The 20,545-nt window shown below is 42.3% G+C and overlaps 1 long non-coding RNA gene across 15 annotated transcripts in view; it reads left to right on the plus strand.

The window, feature by feature from the left end:
- The window catches only part of LOC147034517 (uncharacterized), a 106,845-nt gene that overhangs the window by 1,733 nt on the left and 84,567 nt on the right, over positions 1–20,545 (plus strand). For 11 of the 15 annotated variants that reach the window (XR_015059135.1, XR_015059136.1, XR_015059130.1 and 8 more), the window contains exons 1-4: positions 1–9,715; positions 10,271–10,346; positions 18,105–18,212; positions 20,195–20,370. The exon at positions 1–9,715 is cut by the window's left edge. This is a non-coding gene — a long non-coding RNA (uncharacterized LOC147034517). The remainder of the gene's footprint in view (positions 9,716–10,270; positions 10,347–18,104; positions 18,213–20,194; positions 20,371–20,545) is intronic. The other 4 variants (XR_015059154.1, XR_015059144.1, XR_015059148.1 and 1 more) reach the window with 2 other exon arrangements.

Genomic DNA, 20,545 nt, shown 5'->3' on the forward strand with positions numbered 1-20,545 from the left:
ATACTCACCAAATAGCACAAGTTTTGAAACAAAACCGAACTCGGAACACGCAGTAAACATGGAGGTCACAAAATAACAGCCAAAACGTGACAAACAACGACTGGAAACTTGTCTTTGAGAAAGTCAGCAGAGATCCTTGGAGAGAACCGACTGTTGCTCAAAAACCCACTTACCCCAATCTTAGCAGCTGTCTTTGTGTGCAAGTCAATTTTTGGTGTTGTCTCCTGTGTTTGTCTGCATGTGTGTGTGTGATTTGTGTCACAGATTCTCCACAAGCCTGAGATCCTGCTTTAAAAAAATTAGAAAAATCACCCACAAACAAATGTCCTTTATTATGAGTAGGGATAAGAAAAGTATGACTTAACAACAACACGCAGATGCTCAGATGGTGAAGAAAATACACAAAATCCACCCTCACTGCTCACCATCACTCATTTGTTCCTCTTTTTCTTGCCTGTGGAACCAACTTTCCCATTCTGTAAAGTCACATTCTTCCCTCCAGGGCTTCAAGACAACTGTTCACCACTACTTCAGGTCATCCCCCATTCATGCTCATGATCTCTTCCACCCAAAATGACCCCATTCACAAGTAATCCCACTTTCCAGATTTTTGAGATCCCCCTCCCCTCACTCACTTTTTTTCACTTATTAGTTGTCTGTTGGTTTGTTTCTTTGCTGTTTTGTCCCTATTTTCCTCTTACTCTTCTTGCTATGTGGCATTAAGCTTGTGTGCAGCTAGTTCATTCTCTTGTGTCCTCCCCCCCCTGATCTCAATCTCACTATTACACTCACTTCCACTCTGTTGTTGGTGTTTCCCCTTTCCATTCTGCTCCAGCACTTCCACAAGTTCCCATCATGTATCCAATTTAAAAAAAAAAAACAGGATTAATCATCTCCTTGGACATACTGTGCAATGCACATTCAACGTATAAAATCGACTTCTGGTTAAATTAGACATAAAAATGTTATGGTTGAATTCGCAACTTTGTCAAACTGGTTGGTGGTTATCGGCATGGTTCGACAAAGTGGTTGGCCTTGCAGCACACCTCAAACCACAGGAGGTGCAGAAACGCACACACTGAGGAACAGGTGTGGATAACTTTGACATTATCCACATTCAAGGTACAAAAGCAACTTATGGTTACATTTGAGAACTCTGTTCAACTCTGATTAAGGCTACTCGTCTAGTTGAGTATTATTAACGGAGGCTGCCTGGGGGTGTCATGTCCATTTCATGCATGCCCAAACATTCCACATCTTTCTTGACTTTTTCACTCCATGTTTTTTATGATATCATCTCTCCTTTCTCCCTTCTACCATGGAGCTTTATTGCTTTCTTTACAGTTTCATTGTCTGACCATTGTACATGACCATACCAAACAAGTCTTTTCTTCCTAAGTTTTTCTTCACTAGCATTGATTTTTACTCTTTTCCTTATTTCTGAGCTCAGTATTCTTTCTTTCAGAGAAAATCCATTCATCTATCGTATCATTCTCATCTTTGTTCTTTCCATAATTATTTTCACATCCTCAATCCGCACTGCCCACATTTCGCTTCCATACATCAATACCGGTCTGGTACTGGCTTTATATACTCAAACTTTTACAAGTAATTGAATGTTTCTGTGCTTCATGATACCACCTAGTTGTCTCCACTTTTTCCAGTCTGACTTTATACTTTATCTAACGGCTAATTCTGCTGCTTTTGATGCCTCTATCATGTATCCACAGGAACATAAACTTTTAACCTTTTCAAAATTAAATTCTGAGCTCAGAAACATTTCTTTTTGTTCTTCGTCTTTCTCTTGAAATGATTGATCCTCATATCTTTTACATATGAAAATCCCAGCTTTTGTGAACAAATTTTGAATGATACTACTGCACGCACCTCTTGTGACACAATCTTTTGCTTCTTTTTCACTTTCAGCATTCAAGCGTACTATAACCCGCATGGGAATCGCAACCTTTCATTCTTTGTCAGTTCTTTCATGATTCATCAAACAGGGAGAGAGACGGTGAAAGTAATTGCAATTGATCAGTTTAAGAAATAATTAGATAAATTCTGGCAGGTGGTGACAATAAATGGGAACAGGAGCTTGTGGAAATTTGGCAATTAGGCAACCAGGAGTGTGAAGCTCGTTTGTTGTGTGTGTGTGTGTGTATGTGTGTGCGATATGCTTGTGGTGGCTTGAGTACACATGTGATCATCTGCCTGTGGCAGTCTAAGTGTGTGTGCTGATGTCCTGATTGCTTGCATGTGCATGTGTAAAATCAACTCGTCTTGCTTGTGAAGGATAGTGTTGACCTGTGTCAGCGGAGAGGGAGAGCAATGGATGAAATCAATCACATGTTGATTGAGGTGTGCGAAAGGGTCAACAGCCGAAACGTCAGCACTCTATTTTGCTCCGACGAAGGATTAATGTCCGAAATAGCAGCTTCTCCTTGCTTTCCACATTTTTTTTTTGTATACCATGTCGAGGCTCATGTCACAGCTAACACACAGAACATGTCACAAGGCAGGACACAAGAGGGGTGGGAAAGAGAAGCACAAATACTGGGGAACAGAGACAATCAAAGATCTGTGGAAGGGAGAGCGATGGTATGGGGCACATGGGGGAAACAAGATTGTACTACAGGGACTTTCAGAAAGGAAAACAGGGAATTTGAAGGAGGTGGGTTTGCGGTGGATTAGCGAGGGTAGAAAAGATCAAGATTTTGGATGGGGAAAGATATGAGATGGTGGTGAACAGCTGTTTTGAAGACCTGGAGGGAGGAGTGGGAATGAAGAGAGTATGGGAGTTTGTTCCAAAGGTGGGGAAAAAGAGGAATGAAAGAGTGAAGGTGAGCAGTGATTCTTGATTTTGGTAGTTTCACCAGAAGGGAGTTTTTGGTTGATCTTGAGCACCTTACGGAAATATAGGGGGGGGGGACAGATCAGAGACAGAGCATGGGGGGCAAGGCTGGAGAGGAGATGGTAGAAGACAGAAAGATCACCAATCTGCCTCCAGTGAGAGAGACACCCAAAGACTCAGCTTCATCACAGGAGATACTAATGATCCTAAAAGCCTTGGTTTCCACAACGTGAAGTCGAGTTCGGTGTGAGGCAGGAGCACTACCCCAGATGGGAGAGCAGTACTCCATCAGATTGCCAATGAAAGCTTTGTAAGTGTTCTCAGGTGTGCCAATGAAGTACGTTGCACAATGTAGCATGTCCAGTCGGCAACTGGCTTTGGAGGCCAGCTTGGAGATGTGGCTTTCCCTGGAAAGATCATGGCAGATAGAGGCCAAAAAGCTTGAATGAAAGGACTTCTTCATGGGGATTGTTGAGAAAGTAGATGGGGTGGGGGGGGGGGGTTCCAGACGGTCCTTTCGGAGAGATCTCATGAGGTTGTGAGATTTGTCAGGATTGAAAATCATATTCCATGTGTTTGACCAGCTTTTGATTTTATCCAGATCTGCAGAGATTGAAGAGGCTGCTGCCTGCCGATCAGAGGGGTGAAAGATGTTATGACAGAGGGTGTAGTCATCAGCAAAGAGATAAAGAGGATTTTCCAGAGAGTCTGAGAGATCATTGAAATCAGAAAAAGCACAGTGCCAAGAACACTGCCTTGAGGAACTCAAGCCTGGATGGGAAGAGGAGATGAGAGAATTCCATTAAGAGCCATGTGTTGACTGTGACAGGAGAGGAAGTTTGTGAGTCATTTGTGGAGAGATATAGTCAGCATACCTCAATCAACGTTATCTTGTTGTCATTCATTGTGTGATGAATACAGTCTGATGGATGCTAGTAAGCACTACCATATCCTTTTTGTGACTATACATACGTGCTCCTCCCCTTTACAGACCTTGGCCACAAAACAACATTCACTCCCCCCCCCCCCCACCCCAAACACTTAAACTTATATGCACGTGAAACAAAAAGTGGGGTTATGTAATTGGTTTACTTCTGTCTGTCTGTGCTTCTGTCCACAGATGTCAGTTTATAATCAAGGAATAACTTAATTTCAATTGAATGTTATTGTGAGGGATCCAGGGTTCGAGGATTGCCACGAGGGTAAGCACTCGGGTTTCTCGTGAATGCCCGGTACTGAGGCTGCCGGGCACAGATAACTCCTCGTGCCAACAGGTTACTAAGCAACCATGAACGCCAACTGGTACTGCCAATCCTGGCAGGGTTACACTACTCCACCTGACACCTTACCTGTGGGTAGCATTACCAAGCGGGGGGGGGGGGGGTGGTGTCATGTGCCCTTGATGTGTATTTGTGTTGAACTTACCGTAACAGGTGCAGCCGAGTGGAGCTGCCAAGTGTGCATCAGTTAAAAAGAGCTAAATCAATGGGGTGGAACTTCCCAGCTAAACTGTGTGCAGAGTAGGCTGGACCAATGGAGAAAAAGACAGAACGAGCTGGATACATTTATAATGAGGGCAATTTATTCATAAAGCAAGGGTGAGGGGAGGTCATGTGGCACAATAACAAAAGGTTTTACAAGCCGGCAGGCGACGATGGTTCGTGGGCATTATTGAACAATGCCACGATGGGTATAATTGAGTTAGTGGAAGTTTTTGAGGAAGCCCTACTGTAAAAAGCTATCTCTTCCGTCAAAATTGACCAAATCAAATCGGATTTTTTATATGTTGTAGTTATGGACATTACGCACAGCTTCTTGGAAATGAAATTGCGACAAAAAAAATTCAAGTGGGCGTGGCTCTGCCCACAAGGGGCGTGGGACATCCCTCATACAAAAAGACACAACTAGACCATGATATCGAGCTTTTGTCCAAGCTTCATCAATATCGCGTCAAACGTCACGGAGCAATGCTCTGGAGAGAGTCACAAACAGACAGACAGACACACAGACACACAGACACACAGACACAACGAAAATAGTGGTCACTGCTGGCACCCACGAACCAATAAAGCATTGTGAAAAGCAGGGGAAGGCAAGGATTGGTGAAGTGCGGAAAAAGAAATGCAACAAGTGGCGGTACATTCAAAGTACACTGTCCCTGTGCCAAATAAATTAATAACCAATCCTTCAGAAAGCAACATTGAAGGGACGCCTTCGGCACCCAGCGATGCTGCCTTGCAGCACATGGAGTTTGAATTGGGAGTGAGTGGTGTACAATAATGGATTGATTAATTGCATAATTAAAATGAATAAATTATAATTGTTAAATAATTAATTTCTCAATCGATTGCCGAATAGCATTCTGAAAACACCACTGTTTCATCCGAATGTGTAACTTTTCGAAAATTAAGTAATCAAAGGAAAAATTAAATAATTAATTGATTAATCAATAAATCAAAAATACCCTTTGTTGGCAAACCACTTGTTCACTGTCATGTCCAAATATCAGCTTCCTAGCTCAAAAGGTGCCTGAGATTACCCAGATGAGAAAGAAAATAAATAAGGAATGAATAAATCAATAATAATTAAGTAATTAATTAATTGATTAATAAAAAATAAAAATTCTGTTTTTGCCAAAGCACATATTCACTTTTGTCCCCAAATTTCAGCTTGCTAGCTCAAAGGATGGCTGAGATATTACTCGGACGAACAAACAAACAAGAAAGCAAGAAAACGGAGTAAAAACCGAGTACTCCCTTCCTTCGGCGCTCGGCGATGATGTCATGCATCACCTGGATATGGAATTGGGAAGGAGTTGTGTACAATTATTTACAAAAGAGAAGATACAGGGCAGAGCTAAGCCAAAATTAAACTTCTACAATCTTAACTTATGCAAACATTACAGGTGCCATCAGAAACGCACCCGAGGAAATCAGGGAGCAAGAAAGATGAGAGAGAGTTTAAGGTGTGAACGACCTCTAGAATACCTGGCATGGTCGATGTACCAATGCAACTCAGTCGCTTAGGAGAGGGAGGAGGGAAGAAAACTGGGGGTGTTTATGGTGTGTGAGTGAGGAGGTGCAAAATGAGGTGTAATGAGATGCAAATGTCATACAGAAGAGGGAGAGTGAAGAGGTGCGTATTTGCAGTTGCTCTTTTAGTTTTGTGTATCTATAGCAGACAAGACAGTAGATGGAAGGGATAGAACGTGTGAAATAGCTTCACATGGCATGTGAGAAAGTCTGTATGCGTAATTACTATGTCTATTGTCGGTCTAGCGTTCCGCCTACTCAGCACTTCACTCTGACCAACAACACAAAATGTGACAAAATTCGAGGGGTGTGAATACTTTCTGAAAGAACTGTATATGGCACACAGGCGACATTGGTAGAATAGACCTTTTTATAAATACCAATACTTCCATATAATACACACACCTCTGTCGTCCCATGACGGTCTTGTTGCGTTGTGTACAGCTCTTTGTGACGACTAGGACAATTTCATTCTCATTGAGACTGCCTTGTCGCAGCTTGGTTTATTGGGAGATAATATTGTTACGAATCTGGAAACCATGCACACTCAACATTCAGGTCCCAAAGTTAGTTATGTCGATAAGTATGTGTACAGTTAGAATCCATCCCCTTCTGTCTAATGGGAATTACATGTGTGCGTTTCGGGTTATTTTTTTAGCTAGGTTTTTACATCAATAACTACAACAATAACAACACCATTGCTGCCATCGCCCACGTGCATCGTGTCACGTACAGGGGTGAGGTGGAGAATAGGGTGCTCCCCTGGCTGTTCCGTTTGGGTTCTCAGACACACACATGGTGGGAGGGTGGTCGTTGCCCCTCCTACCAGACCACCCCTTGCCCAATCAGGGAAGCTATCACCTCAGGCTGGCTCCGCCCTAGCCAGATGGAGTGTTCGGCCCGGCCAATCGGGAGGCCACCACGAGTCGCCTGACAACCCACCATCTCATCAGGAGGTGAGTGGCAGGGAGAAGAAGCTCCTCCCTCCTCAAGAGGAGGAGAGTGGTTGCCTGGACCAGTGTTCGAGAGACTGTGATCATGGCGATTGCGGCGTGGTTGGTGGTTGTCGACGAGCCTTCTGCAAACGGTCGTGGTCGTGGCTGGATCGGACTGAGACAGTGGTGATCGTGGTTGAACGGCCTCGTTCGTGGGCCATGGACTTCGGGTCGTGGGTTCGGGTCCCACCGTGGAGGTTTCGGAGTCTGTGTGGCCGCACGAAGCGGACAGGTACCCGGCCCGGCTTGACCGAGATAGACCCACGGGGTCCATTTCGTGTGTGTGTGTGTGTGTGTGTGTGTGTGTGTGTGTGTGTGTGTGTGTGTGTGTGTGTGTGTGTGTGTGTGTGTGTGTGTGTGTGTGTGTGTGTGTGGTGCCGTCCTGTAAGTAGAATTGTTAAGTGCTTTTTCTTTGCTCATTGTACATACCTGCATTCCTTTTATTTGGTTAACTCTGCCTTCTTGCATGCTCCCCTGCCCCATTATAAATAAATATCCCTTTTGTTAAATGTTCCAGCTCGTTTCTGTGTTTCTTTCATTGGCTTAGCATGGTGTGTGTTGAGAAATAGCGAGGCAGTAAATTGTTCATTTGGACCGACAGGCCTCGGTAACCTCCGCTTGGGTTACACACGGTTCGGGCACGGTAACGGCTCGTTCCGCTCGAGGTCTGTCGAGGGTGTGAATTCCCCAGTAGCTTTGCCTCGTGGGTAATTAGGTATATTGAGGTTTGGCAATTGACCCTACCCCACGTGGTCGAATTATTGGCGATTCATGGTCCAGTAAGGGACCCGTGCCTTTCGGACTTATCCAAGAGTCACGACCTCAATTCCGGTGTGTTCGGTGGAGCCGACTCTACTGCTCCCTCTCGCAGTTGTGCTCGCCACCGATACCCGGCCCCGCAACAATATTATTGTTTGAGATTATTGATCATGCCAAATGGAGAAGAGAAATGCAGTTGAGCTTTGAAGATATTTCCACGAATATTAAATAGATAAAAACGATTTCAGATACTTTTTCAGGTAACAATGGAACCAATAAAAACAATCATTTTAACACTATCACGCAAACAGTGATGAGACTTGTGTGGCAGGAGAAGCAGCCAATGATCCCGTGATTAGAATAACCAGTGAATAACCAGTTTAAACCACCACTCACAGCTCTTCAAAACACAAATTTATGGTTACTCTGTTTGAAACCATATCACAAAATTTTGTTTTCATGTCGATTTTATTGAACATGTGATTTTTTTTTTTGATGTACTCCAGTGACTTGTGTGAGAGAAGCTCTCCGAAGATGACTCTACGAAGATGAGAGTCAGGTGAGATGTTTCGGGGAGTGACCATATTACACGAGAATTCCCACCATCACACAGCAAATGTGACCACTACTACTCCAGTAGAAATGCTTTAGAAAGTTCAAAATAATTTCTCATACGATCCAGACTTGTCATGTGATTTTTCTTTCCTTTGGCACGGAGTTTACGAATGGTGAAGACGTCAAAGCTTGTGTTATGAATGTTCTGAAAAGGCTGCGTACCTGGTCCCATGATCTGTATGCAGATAGGTGGAGGCCCTGCCACATTTTTAGACCCTCGTGGAGGATCTCCAAGTCTTACTCATGTTGTTGTTCTTAATCTTCTTCTTGTGGACTTTTTTGTTTCACAGCCTACAGTTTTCATCGAAACTTCCTGAAACTTGGCATACATATGTAAAAATACCCTGCTCAGACAGTAACCATCTCCGATTTTGAGAATTCCTCCTAGAAAAAAAAAGTTATGACGTCAAAATATCTCCGCTAATGGAAATCGCCTAAAAAATTATCTCCGAAACTCGGCAAGCTTTTTGAATTCTGTTTGCGGGAATCGAACAGGGCATTGGCAGAGATGAATTACCGCACATATGATACATCACTATGACGTCATATCAATTTTTATGACGTCATGCCTATTTTTTGACATTTTTTGTTTCACAACCCAGAGTTTTCATCGGATCTTCGTGAAACGTGCCATGTATATGCAGAAAGCCCACACGCAGACAGTAACCATCTCCGGTTTTGGAAATTCTTCCTAGAAAAAAAAGTTGACGTCATAATATCGCCACTAATGGAAATCACCGATACCATTATCTCCGAAACTAGGCAAGCTGTTTGAATTTTGTTTGCGGGAATGAAGCCGGGCATTAGCACTGATAATTTATCGCAAACCTGATACATCACAATAACGTCATATTCGTTTTTATGACGTCATCATTAAGAGGACGAGGATATTAGCTCATTTGAGCTTGTTGTTTCGAGTTAATCGACTATTATCTTTCTAATGGTGCCATGTTTAAAAAAAATTCTTACAAGAGCAAGAATCCTTTGGGATAAAGCATGATGGACGGACAGACAGACATTGCTCTTTTTAGTAACAGATAAAGATGTTATGCAGGTATAAATTGTTTGGCAGTAATTTTTGCTTGACCCCAATAACTACCCTTGTGAATTTATTGGAGGGGTGGAGCGAGGGAAGAGCATTATTTTTCAACCCCTCCCGGGGGGGGGGGCGCTTATTGTCAGGACAATGGTAACTAACTTCACCTCCAACCCCTCCTACTCGTTTGCCCCAATTGACTCCTCTGACCATGTGACCTTGTTCTTTCATGAGCCAAGGTTCTGTATATACTACTACTACTACAACTACGACGTTAATGGCTCCACCAAACAATGTGAGCAGATGGTACACCCAGCCTCCTCGTTCCAAGGGATGACACACATTGATACTGTGCCCCACTTGCGAAGCACCAGGATGGCAATTTATATCTCGGCTGAGAATCGTACCGAGACAAGACAGATCAGAGGTGAGTGCACCTACCTTGAGGGCCGAGGCTATCCTTCATGCACTGTGAATATTAAAATGAAGATAAATAAAAGATATTAATCCGAGGTAATTGCAAGCATCAACAACATTGTTATATCCGTCGCCATGGGAACATGGTGTTTTTGTTTCAACTGGCAATTTATTTATTTAATCGTCGTGACGCGGACGTGTAAAATTTGGAAACATCATTTCGAGGACAGCAATAAAAAATCCTCTGAAAGAATTAAAAGCAATTTGAGGACGAATTCACACGGTTACAATTAATGAAAAAAATGGACTTGATGTTTTACTGGAATCCCACGGCAATGCGATATTGCAACATCTGAGGGGAATAATCTGCTAAAGAGTTGAATATGTAAAACTGGAATTGTTTACGTCTAAGGTCAGAATTCCGATCAGAATTTTGGCACTTTTACTATCCTAATATCCAATTTTATTGCCATCACATCGCAAGCATTTAAATAGGTGATGCTTTGCATCCATAATCTTCCTTCTCATTTTTCCTTCCTCCCTTCTCCTATTCTCATTTATGCAGCGCATGGCTGTGAGTGGCATCAATGGCTGACGGGGGTGAGTGGGTGACTGTGCTGCTTCTGCTACGCCCACTGCAGGTTAGAACAGGAATTTGTAATTTCTTCAGGGTGCCGGCGATAGTTCACCTATTCTTGACACCAGGATGACAGTTTGTAGCTGGGCCGAGATTCAAACCCAGGCCAGGCCAAACCCAAACCCAATGGGATTTTAAGTGTTGTGTGCACAAATGCATGACTGCAGGGGCAGCAATACGGATGATTCGAGGTGTCAAGTTTCATCGTGGAGTGATCGACCCAAAGTGCCGTACCATGCGAAATGGTTCAAAATGGATATCCCCGAATTACCTCTTCCTGAGCCATCGATAGTGAGCAACCAGATCTGCGCTTGAAGCGTGCACGGCGTTTGGTGCAATTTTCTGCTGCGCTGCGCAGTTGCAAATGATGAATGCAGCATCGCTGGCGTTTAGCACGCAGCAACAAAGGAATTAAAACGGATCAGTGCCCGTGGCAAGTGGAGCACATTGCCCGGCAGTCGTGATTCCAACAGTTCATAACGGGGCGCGATTTCAGTTCGAGCGTCCAAGTGGGATCGAGAGGAATTGGTTATGGGTCATGGCTTGCGGTTCCCCATCCTCTACCCACCGCAAGCTACCCACTCGAGACTCGACGAAGGGTTTTTTGGAGAGGATGGTGGAAAAGGCAGATGGTGAAACCTTGTGAGTTTTCCTGCAATTCTGGTGCTCTCGAGGAACACGTCTCACCAGATGTTCACTTTTATCATTGCCCCGCAGCCTAATGGGCCGTGACGTCGCTCTCATGCAAAGGCAGACAATTTTAACTTCAGCAACGTGATTATATGTGTGCTTATCCCTCTAATGTGGAATGATATTCTTCATGATACGTTCAGAAAAATAATTCCTGCATCAGGCGGACAGAGGGCGGACGGGGTGAAAATAACGTACAGGCGAAAGTGCAGTGATTATATATATATATATATATATATATATATATATATATATATATATATATATATATATATATATATATATATATATATATATATATATATATATATATATATATATATATATATATATATATATATATATATATATATATATATATATATATATATATTTTAATGGATCTGGAAATCATTTGCATTCAACATACAGATGTCCCAAATGTCAGTAATGTCGTTAAGTATGTGTGTAGTCAGATCTCCTTCCTTTTGTCTAGTGGGAGAATCAAAGGCATGCGTTGTGATTTCTTTTAGTTAGGTTATTACATCGAACAAGCCATCTAACAACCATCCCATCTGCATGACCCCTCGGCCCATTACGATCCACGGTACCATCGCGCTTGCAGTCCTCGGTTCGTGGGCCACAGCGCACCTTTGCCTGAGACGGATTGCCAAGGATGTTCAAGGCAGTTTCACCACCACGACCTTTCTCGAACATGCGCGGAGGGGAGGGTCGGCTTTCTCCAAACAAGGCCGAAACCGTGCACCGGAAAGGTATGCCGTAGGACCCTGTCCAATCACAGACGGACAGCGAGGTGTGTTCACCAAGGCCCCTCCCCGCTGAGGGAGGTCCATAAATTCTCAAGCACTCTCTGAGGCAGTGTTGGAGTTTTGTTGGGTTTTTGCTGTTACGAAGGGGGTTACAAAGGCTGTTACGAAGGGGTGGTAGCAGTGGTTGTTACGAGGACTGTCACGAGGGTTGAGCAGAAGGCCGTTGAGGCAGCGAACATGTCTCTCCTGGCCCTCTACAAGGAAGGAAAGAGCGACCCTGACCCCCCTCCGTGGACCCCGACCATTCAACACCCGAGCTCCCTCACGAACTTCGAGTCCCACACGTGCGACTGGGGACCAAACTAGTGACCATTGGCATGTGCCACAGCATGGAGTACCCCCTTTCTCCGACGGCCAGGTACTCATCCGAACTCTGACCCCCAGCTTTCTCTCTCTACTCAGCTGTGAGGGTCCAATAAAGAACTCTGGGTTTCTTTTCATTTGTGTGTGTGTCTGCGTGTGGGCCCGTCTTTAAGTAGAACTGAATAAGTGTGTTTGGATCATTGTACATATTCCTTGCTTGCATATTCACATTAAGTCTTGCCTTTGTCTTTTACTGCAAATAAAACTTGTTAGAAATGTCCCCAGTTCGTTTCCGTCCCTTCTTGCATTGGTCCAGCATGGTTTGGATCTGAGTATAGGCGGGATTTTATCTCCGATAACCGGACAATTGTAGCTGGAACGTCCTGGGCAGGACCGCTCAACTGCATCCGAGCCGGAAAGGTGAGTAGGCGAGTGGAAGTCGCTAGGTGTAATTCTACCACTGCCGGAAGAGTGAATTCGGTTCGGCCAGGCGTTCCGAGGGCGTGGATCCCCGGTAGCCGAGACCGCGTGGTTACTTAGGTACATTGGATCGAGACAAAATAACCCTCCACCACGCGGTCGAGATGTTGGCGTTTCACGGTCAGTTAAATGACCCGCCGGCTTGCGGAGTTATCCGAGCGATGGCCTACAATTCCGGGGAGTTTGGTGGGAGACGACGCAAGCTTTCCCCACCTCATGGTCGTTCTTGCCACCGACCCCTGGCCCGCAACAATATATATATATATATATATATATATATATATATATATATATATATATATATATATATATATATATATATATATATATATATATCGGATGGCATTGTGAAGGTGTAGTGTGTGTGATGGATTAAACCTTGAGAGTTTTGCAATCCCCTCGTGCATCATTGGATGGATGCCTTTCATGTGTGTAAAATGCCTTTGCTTTATCTTGGTCTATTTGTTACTTGCAAAATCGGAAGATTTTTCAAGTATATTGGTTAGTCGATTTTGTTATCCTGTCTGTCTGTTTGTCACCTACTGGTCACAGTTTTAAACTGATCTTCACGGAACTTCACTAGATTGTCGAGTTTGTCACAAGGAAGAAGCCTATTATTTTTGAGGTCAAAAGGTCAATAACTAAGGTGAGGTTTCTAAAAGCCTCAATTTTCATCTAATTGACTTGAAATTTGAAGAGTATTTATATTTCAGGTCAATGAATTCAACCACCAATTATTTTGAGGTCCACATAAGCCAAAGGGACAACATAGGCCAGATTTCTAAAATTGTAAATTTTCATCCGACTGACTTGAAATTTAAAGAGTCATCGCACATTTGGTCATTGAATTCAACCACAAATTATTTATGAGGTTAAATTTGTTTTGTGGATTTTGCAAGTACCGTGCTCTGCACGACGTCTTCTTCTTGTTTGTTTATCTGTCTGTATGTCGTCATATATTTATTTATATCTGTCTATCGACATCCATGTATATATTTATTTATTTATATCTGTCTCTACATTTGTGTCTCTCTCTACATGTTTATATCTGTGTGTGTGTGTGTGTGTGTGTGTGTGTGTGTGTGTGTGTGTGTGTGTGTGTGTGTGTGTGTGTGTGTCTACATCCATGTATATATTTATTTATATCTATCTATCTACATCCATGTATATATTTATTTATTTATTTATATCTGTCTCTACATTTGTGTCTCTCTCTACATGTTTATATCTGTGTGTGTGTGTGTGTGTGTCTACATCCATGTATATATTTATTTATATCTATCTATCTACATCCATGTATATATTTATTTATCTATATCTATCTATCTACATCCATGTATATATTTATTTATATCTATCTATCGACATCCATGTCTATATTTATTTGTTTAAATCTATCTATCTACATCCATGTATATATTTATTTATCTATATCTATCTATCTACATGCATGTAGGTAGTTATTTATATCTATCTATCTACATCAGTGGTCCCCAACCTTTTGATCCCACAGGCCGCATTCACTACTCCCAAGGATGTTGGGAGCCAGAAAAAAATTGATTCATTTTATTGAGTTTTATTGATGCATCTTATTCATGCAAATTGATTTGATTCCTCCCAGCAGTAAGCGGCAGTGGCCGGCAGCGGCATTGTGTAAACCCCTTTAAAATTGCTACATGTAAATCTGTTTTGATTGGAAAGTCCTCGCAGGCCGCAGGTTGGGGACCAATGATCTACATCCATGTATATATTTATTTATTTATTTATATCTGTCTCTCTACGTGTGTGTGTGTGTGTGTGTGTGTGTGTGTGTGTGTGTGTGTGTGTGTGTGTGTGTGTGTGTGTGTGTGTGTGTGTGTGTGTGTGTGTGTGTGTGTGTGTGTGCATCCATGTATATATTTATTTATCTCCATTTACATGCATGTAAGTAGTTATTTATCTCTATCTATCTACATGCATGTAGTTATTTATTTTATTTATCTCTATCAATCTCCATGCATGTAGTTTATTTATCTTTATCCATCTATATCAATGTGGATATTTATCTCCCTCTATCTATCTCCATGCATGTAGTTATGTATTTATTTCCCTATCAATCAAATATATATATATATATATTATCTATCTAAATCGATCTATATGATAGATGTCTATGATAACTCCATATACGAGGTGTGTTCAAAAAGTATCCAACCTTAATTTTTCGTGCGTAAACAAATGAAGCTAGGGAGGCGTGGTTTGGTGCACGTATGTAGGTGATCCTAATCTGTATGCGTGAATATTTTCCCACCTGCAGAAGCTGTCAGTCGCCGACAGACCGTCGATGAGTGAGGAAGTGAAAGTGAGCTCTGTCGGATTTTCGTTTTTGACAAAATGACGGATCACTGTGGTCTCATCGCCAGTGATCACTGTGTTGAAGAAGTTGATCGCTGTTCACAGTCTCCAGTCTCCAGTTCACAGTGTGATCGCTGTTCACAGTCTCCAGAATGTCCTGTGCGATCTCCAAACGGAGTTGCTTCTGCTCGATCGTTCGCAGCTTTGGCACGAACTTCGCTGAGATTCTCCTTAAGCCCAAATCCTCAGTCACAATGGAATGAACGGATCCAATGCTGATGCCCGCCTCGTCTGCAAGTTCTCTGATCGTGATTCGACGATCCTGCATCAGCAGGGTCATCACTTGGTCAATGACGATCTCATTTTGGGATGTTGAGGGCCTACCAGAACGTGCCTCACTTTCCACTGATGTGCGACCATCTTTGAAGCGGTTGTACCACTCTTTTTTTTTTTTTTTTTCTGTGTGGTGCCTATTGCTTCGTTCCCGAAGGCCTGTTGAATCTTGCAGATCGTTTCCACTTGGGAATCGCCAAGCGTAACACAAAATTTGATGCAGTATCGTTGTTCAAGTTTTTCCGTCATTTTGTCAAAACCGAAAATCCGATGGAGCTCACTTACACTTCCTCACTCATCGGCGGTCTGTCGGCGACTGACAGCTTCTGCAGGTGGGAAAATATTCACGCATACAAATTCGGATCGCCCACATACATGCACCAAACCACGCCTCCTGAGCTTCGTTTGTGTACGCACGGAAAATTAAGGTTGGATACTTTTTGAACACACCTCGTATATAATTAGTTCGATAGAGATAAATAAAATAAATAACTATATGCATGTAGATCGATAGAGATAAATATCTTCATGCATGGAGACGTGTGTGTTATGTATATATATATATATATATATATATATATATATGTATATGTATATGTATATGTATATGTATATGTATATGTATATGTATATGTATATGTATATGTATATATATATATATATATATATATATATATATATATATATATATATATAATAGTTATTTATGTGGCTGTATATATCCACATGCATGTAGTTATTTATTTTACCTCTCCAGCCTCACCCCCCCTGCTTTGTCTGAGATATTCCCCTCCCCTCCCATATTTCCTCAGGGTGCTCAAGGTCCGCCAGCAACCCCCTTCTGGTAAAACTGCCAAAATCAAGAATCACTGCTCACCTTCACTCTTTCATCTCTCTTTTTTCCCACCTTTTGAACAAACTCCCACACTCTCTTCAATCCCACTCTTTCACCCAGGTCTTCAAAACAGCCGTTCACCACCATCTCTTATCTCCCCCCCATCCAAAAACACGATCTTTTCTACCCCTGCTAATCCACCACAAACCCACCTCCTTCATATTCCCCACTTTTCTTCCTGAAAGTCCCTGTCATGTAAAGACCTGAAAGTCCCTGTAGTGTCCATCTTGTTTACCCTGTGTACCTCACCCCATCCCTCTCCCTTCCACAGATCACATGTCTCTGTTCCCCACTGTTTTTTCCTTCCTTCTCCCACCCCTCTTGTCTTCTGCTCCCCTAATTGAATGTTCTACATGTTAGCTCTTATACGAGCCTCGACAGTGTATCCAATTAAAAAAAAAATCTATCTATCTATCTATCCACATGCATCTAGTTATTTATTTATTTCTCTATTTATCTCCATGCATGCAGTTATTTATTTATTTCGCTGTATATATTTATATGCATTCATTTATTTCTTTATCTTTCTATCTACATGCATGTGGTTATTTACTTCCTCTCTGCCTGCATCCCACTGAAACCCATCGACAGATCTGCCACATGGCCTAATGTAAAAATATAAGTCTAGGGGGATGTAATGATGTCGGAAAGATGCTGATGTGGAAAAAGCTGAGCTTTCCCAGTTTTGATGGTGGATGGTGGAGGGTGGAAGGGTGGATTTGTTGCAGTAGCTTGAAGGAAACTGTGTCAGCAGGGGGTCCTGCTTTGCCTTCGAAGGCTAGACAATTTCCCCTTTCATTCTCTCCCCACAACTGTGCTGACTTTGCATGTAGAAAGAGGTTCATCATCCTGCGGGAGCCGCAGAAATAGGATTCATTGCTTGTGGTAGCAAAGCATCTGCACAGACCTCGTTCCACACTTCCCTTCCCTTTCTGAATGCTTCATTGCCAGAGAGCATATCTCCAAATGATTACTCCAAAATGGAGTGGGTGGGGGTTTTTGAAAGGGAAAATTTGTTTTTATTGAAAGGGAAAATATGAGGGAGGATGGAGTATAAAATAGAAGGTACAAGGGGGGAGGGGGAAGAAAATGGAGAATAGGTTTTGAAGATAAGGTAGGAGAGAGTGGGGGTGAGGGGTGTGTGAGCCACGCAGAGGGAATTGCTGTACAAGAGGTCGGGCCTAAATTCTGCAATTTTACATACCTATTATGGAGATGATCTCAATGTACCGATGCAAGGAAATTAGACACAGGTGGAAGCCATTCATCATGTGTGCCACATCAACACCTGTGCCACATCAACACCACACTAATTTATCAACACAAGATCCAAAGAAGAAAATGCAATTTTTAATTTTTTTTTTTTAAATAAAGTGGTTTTGTGTTTTTTATTTATTTATTTTATTTTAAAGTTTTTGCATTTTTTTTCCTCCGGGGAGGGGGCATGGGCTTCATAAAAAAACACACATCAACCACACAACGCCCCTTGATGAGACCCCCATCAACAGCACTACACATCCACACAATCACCCATCAATGCTCAAGCCACCTAAAAGTCCTGCCAACATCCCTTTACCTCTCTATCTCCATAACTTCCAGGTACCTATCAAATTCTAATTTAAACTTATCGACTGTTTCCACTGCCACTTACACTGAATACATTATAAGATTATTATTATTATTATTCCATTGGTTACTTTCTAGTTAGATATTTTTCCTTATTGCAGTTTTACAGAATTATTTTGGTTGAAGCATGTACAGTAGTTAATTACTTAATAAATAATTTTGCCCAAAAATGTGTAAATTGAACTTGTAGAATGTTATGTTGCATGTCTGACGAGATGCTGCAGAAGGAACTTACATTTGAGCGGTCTCATCTGGGTTCGATTTCTGACCTGTAATTGCTGGTGTTTTGCAGGTGTTGCATCGCAAAGGGCTATGTCCCTCGAGTGGACGCTAAACCGGCTGTTCCGTCTGCTTAGTTGGTGAACGTTGAAGATCCAACGGTATCTCTCATCAAGCATGGGTGAGTTATTGCCAGCAACCTGACCAATTTACAATTCCTTGCCCAAATTGGTGCAACATCAGGCCTGGTCAGCCAGTTCGTGAACTACTTGGAACAGACTTTTTCCCTCTTGACTCCACAAGGAGTTGAGAATAATTGTGGTTGTTAAAGTCTGAGTAAATATTATCATATTTTTGGAGCACACAATGAAAGATTTTGAAGTGTTAGAGCACATTGTAGGTGATAATTAAAACAGGAACCAACTTGTCGAGGTTGGAAGTTAATTTGGATATCCTTTAGTTCTTAATTGGACGATTGAACTAATGCAAGTATCCTCGTCTTGACGACCCTCCGAAGCACAAAAGGGACGGAGCCCTTATCTCAGTTGGACGTAATCCTGCCCAAATAGAATGTTATGAGTACAAGTACATCGGGGACAGTCATGATTTGCATGGGCAGCAATACTGAATATTAATACAATACTAATGAATACTAATACAACACAACACCGTGGAACACGAATACATCTATCCATTGGGACCATACTCTGTGCAGAGCGTTGGTGCTGCCGAAGCAGTTTTCTTGGCTATTGGGCACAATCCTGGACGGGTCGCCACTCCGACACAGTATACCAGCATGCTGGTACTCATTTTGCCAACCTCGGAAGGATGACAGGCAGAGTCAACCCCACCTGGTATTAATTCAACAGCCAAGGTGGATTTGAACTCAGGATACTAGGATCCTAAGCCCACCACCCGAACCATTGAGCCAACGCCAGGAATATACAAATCTACAATACACTGAAGCTCGTCCAATACTACTGAAGGATTACAATCTGTCTTTCATTCATTTTCTATGACGTATCTTAAGGAAACAGAAGGCTCAGTCAATCAATGTTTTTGTTTTTTTTCACACCGGACAGAGACTCAGACCCAAAGTTTCAATAGAAATGTCAAACCCAAGACTTTGTCGATGTGACAACTTCATTGGTTGGATTTGACTTGCGTTTCTTTATTTACAACCTGATTATTATCTATTATTTATGTCTGTCATGGTTTGTTCAATTGCTTTTTTATTCTGTCCGGCTGTCATTGCAACTCTTCTTTGCTCTGTCACTTCCATCATAAACCTTCGGAGCGAATTTATAAACGTGGCCTCATACAGTGACCAGTTTTTCCATTTTACCCTCAATTCGGTAAAAATCACAAACCTTGGCAGTTCCATCCATGTCCAGGCGAAAATGTCTCTTTAAATGATTCATGGAATTTATTGTCAAGGCCAGTGGGGCTCTTTATGGTCTTGAAATGAACTTTTGAATAAACGCAATGTTAATCTATCCGCCTGTAGTCTACCTCGCTTACGTTCTTCCATTCAAGACTTAGGCACCGTACTCCTGCCAGATTCAATTGCCTGACAGATTTCATCCAAATTGCCCTCATCCATCCATGGGGACCATATTCTATGCAGAGCATTGCTGCTGCTTCAGCAGTCTCCTGGGCTATTGGGCACAATCCTGGACGGGTCACCACTCCGACACAGGATACCAGCAAGTTGGCACTCATTTTGCCGACCTCGGAAGGATGACAGGCAGGGTCAACCCCACCTGGTATTAATTCAATAACCAGGGAGGATTTGAACTCAGGATCCTCGGATCCCAAGCCCACCACCCTAATCATTAAGCCAACACCAGGCATAAATTAATTGCCCTTAAGAAGATCAGGAACAATGAATGGCAAAACAAGGGACTAGTAGAAGTGCTGGAAAATGTGCAATTGATGACTTGAAACAAGTTTGATGAAAAGTTTCAAAGTGCGAAACATGTCGTGCCGATGTATGACAGGTTGTTACCAAATGCTATCACATATATCCGCAACTCGAGCTTGGGCAAAGATCGCGTTGAAGGCAAAAGGAAAGGTATTAAGACAATGTGAAAGTAACCTTTCATAATAAAGGTGATAGATCCTTCTGTAATCATGTACATGCTGTTTCCTTCTTCGTCATAGGCAACAACCAAGTGGAAAGGTGTTGATTCCCGTGAATAACAGTGTATCGAAGAGCCCATGAAAAAGAAGAGGGAGTGAAAACCAGCAAAATAAACATCGGAAAGGGTCCAGTCGACATCTTCCCAGATTGTGACAAAGGAAAACTGCAGCTCGATGATTGGCATTCACAACCACAGGTGGACACAGCACCAGCTTGTAAATTACATGCAAGTTATCTTCTTTGATGTTTTTTTTTTTTTGTTCTTTGATATTCATTTCATGAGTGATCATGGATTCCTTAAATTCCATTATTCTACATCGCAATCTGACTCATGCATCATAAATATGAGATCATGCTATCCATATTTCAGT

This window comes from Eptatretus burgeri, chromosome 1, assembly GCF_056783735.1.
Source record: "Eptatretus burgeri isolate ZD-2024b chromosome 1, Ebu_testis_v1, whole genome shotgun sequence".
NCBI lineage: Eukaryota > Metazoa > Chordata > Myxini > Myxiniformes > Myxinidae > Eptatretus > Eptatretus burgeri.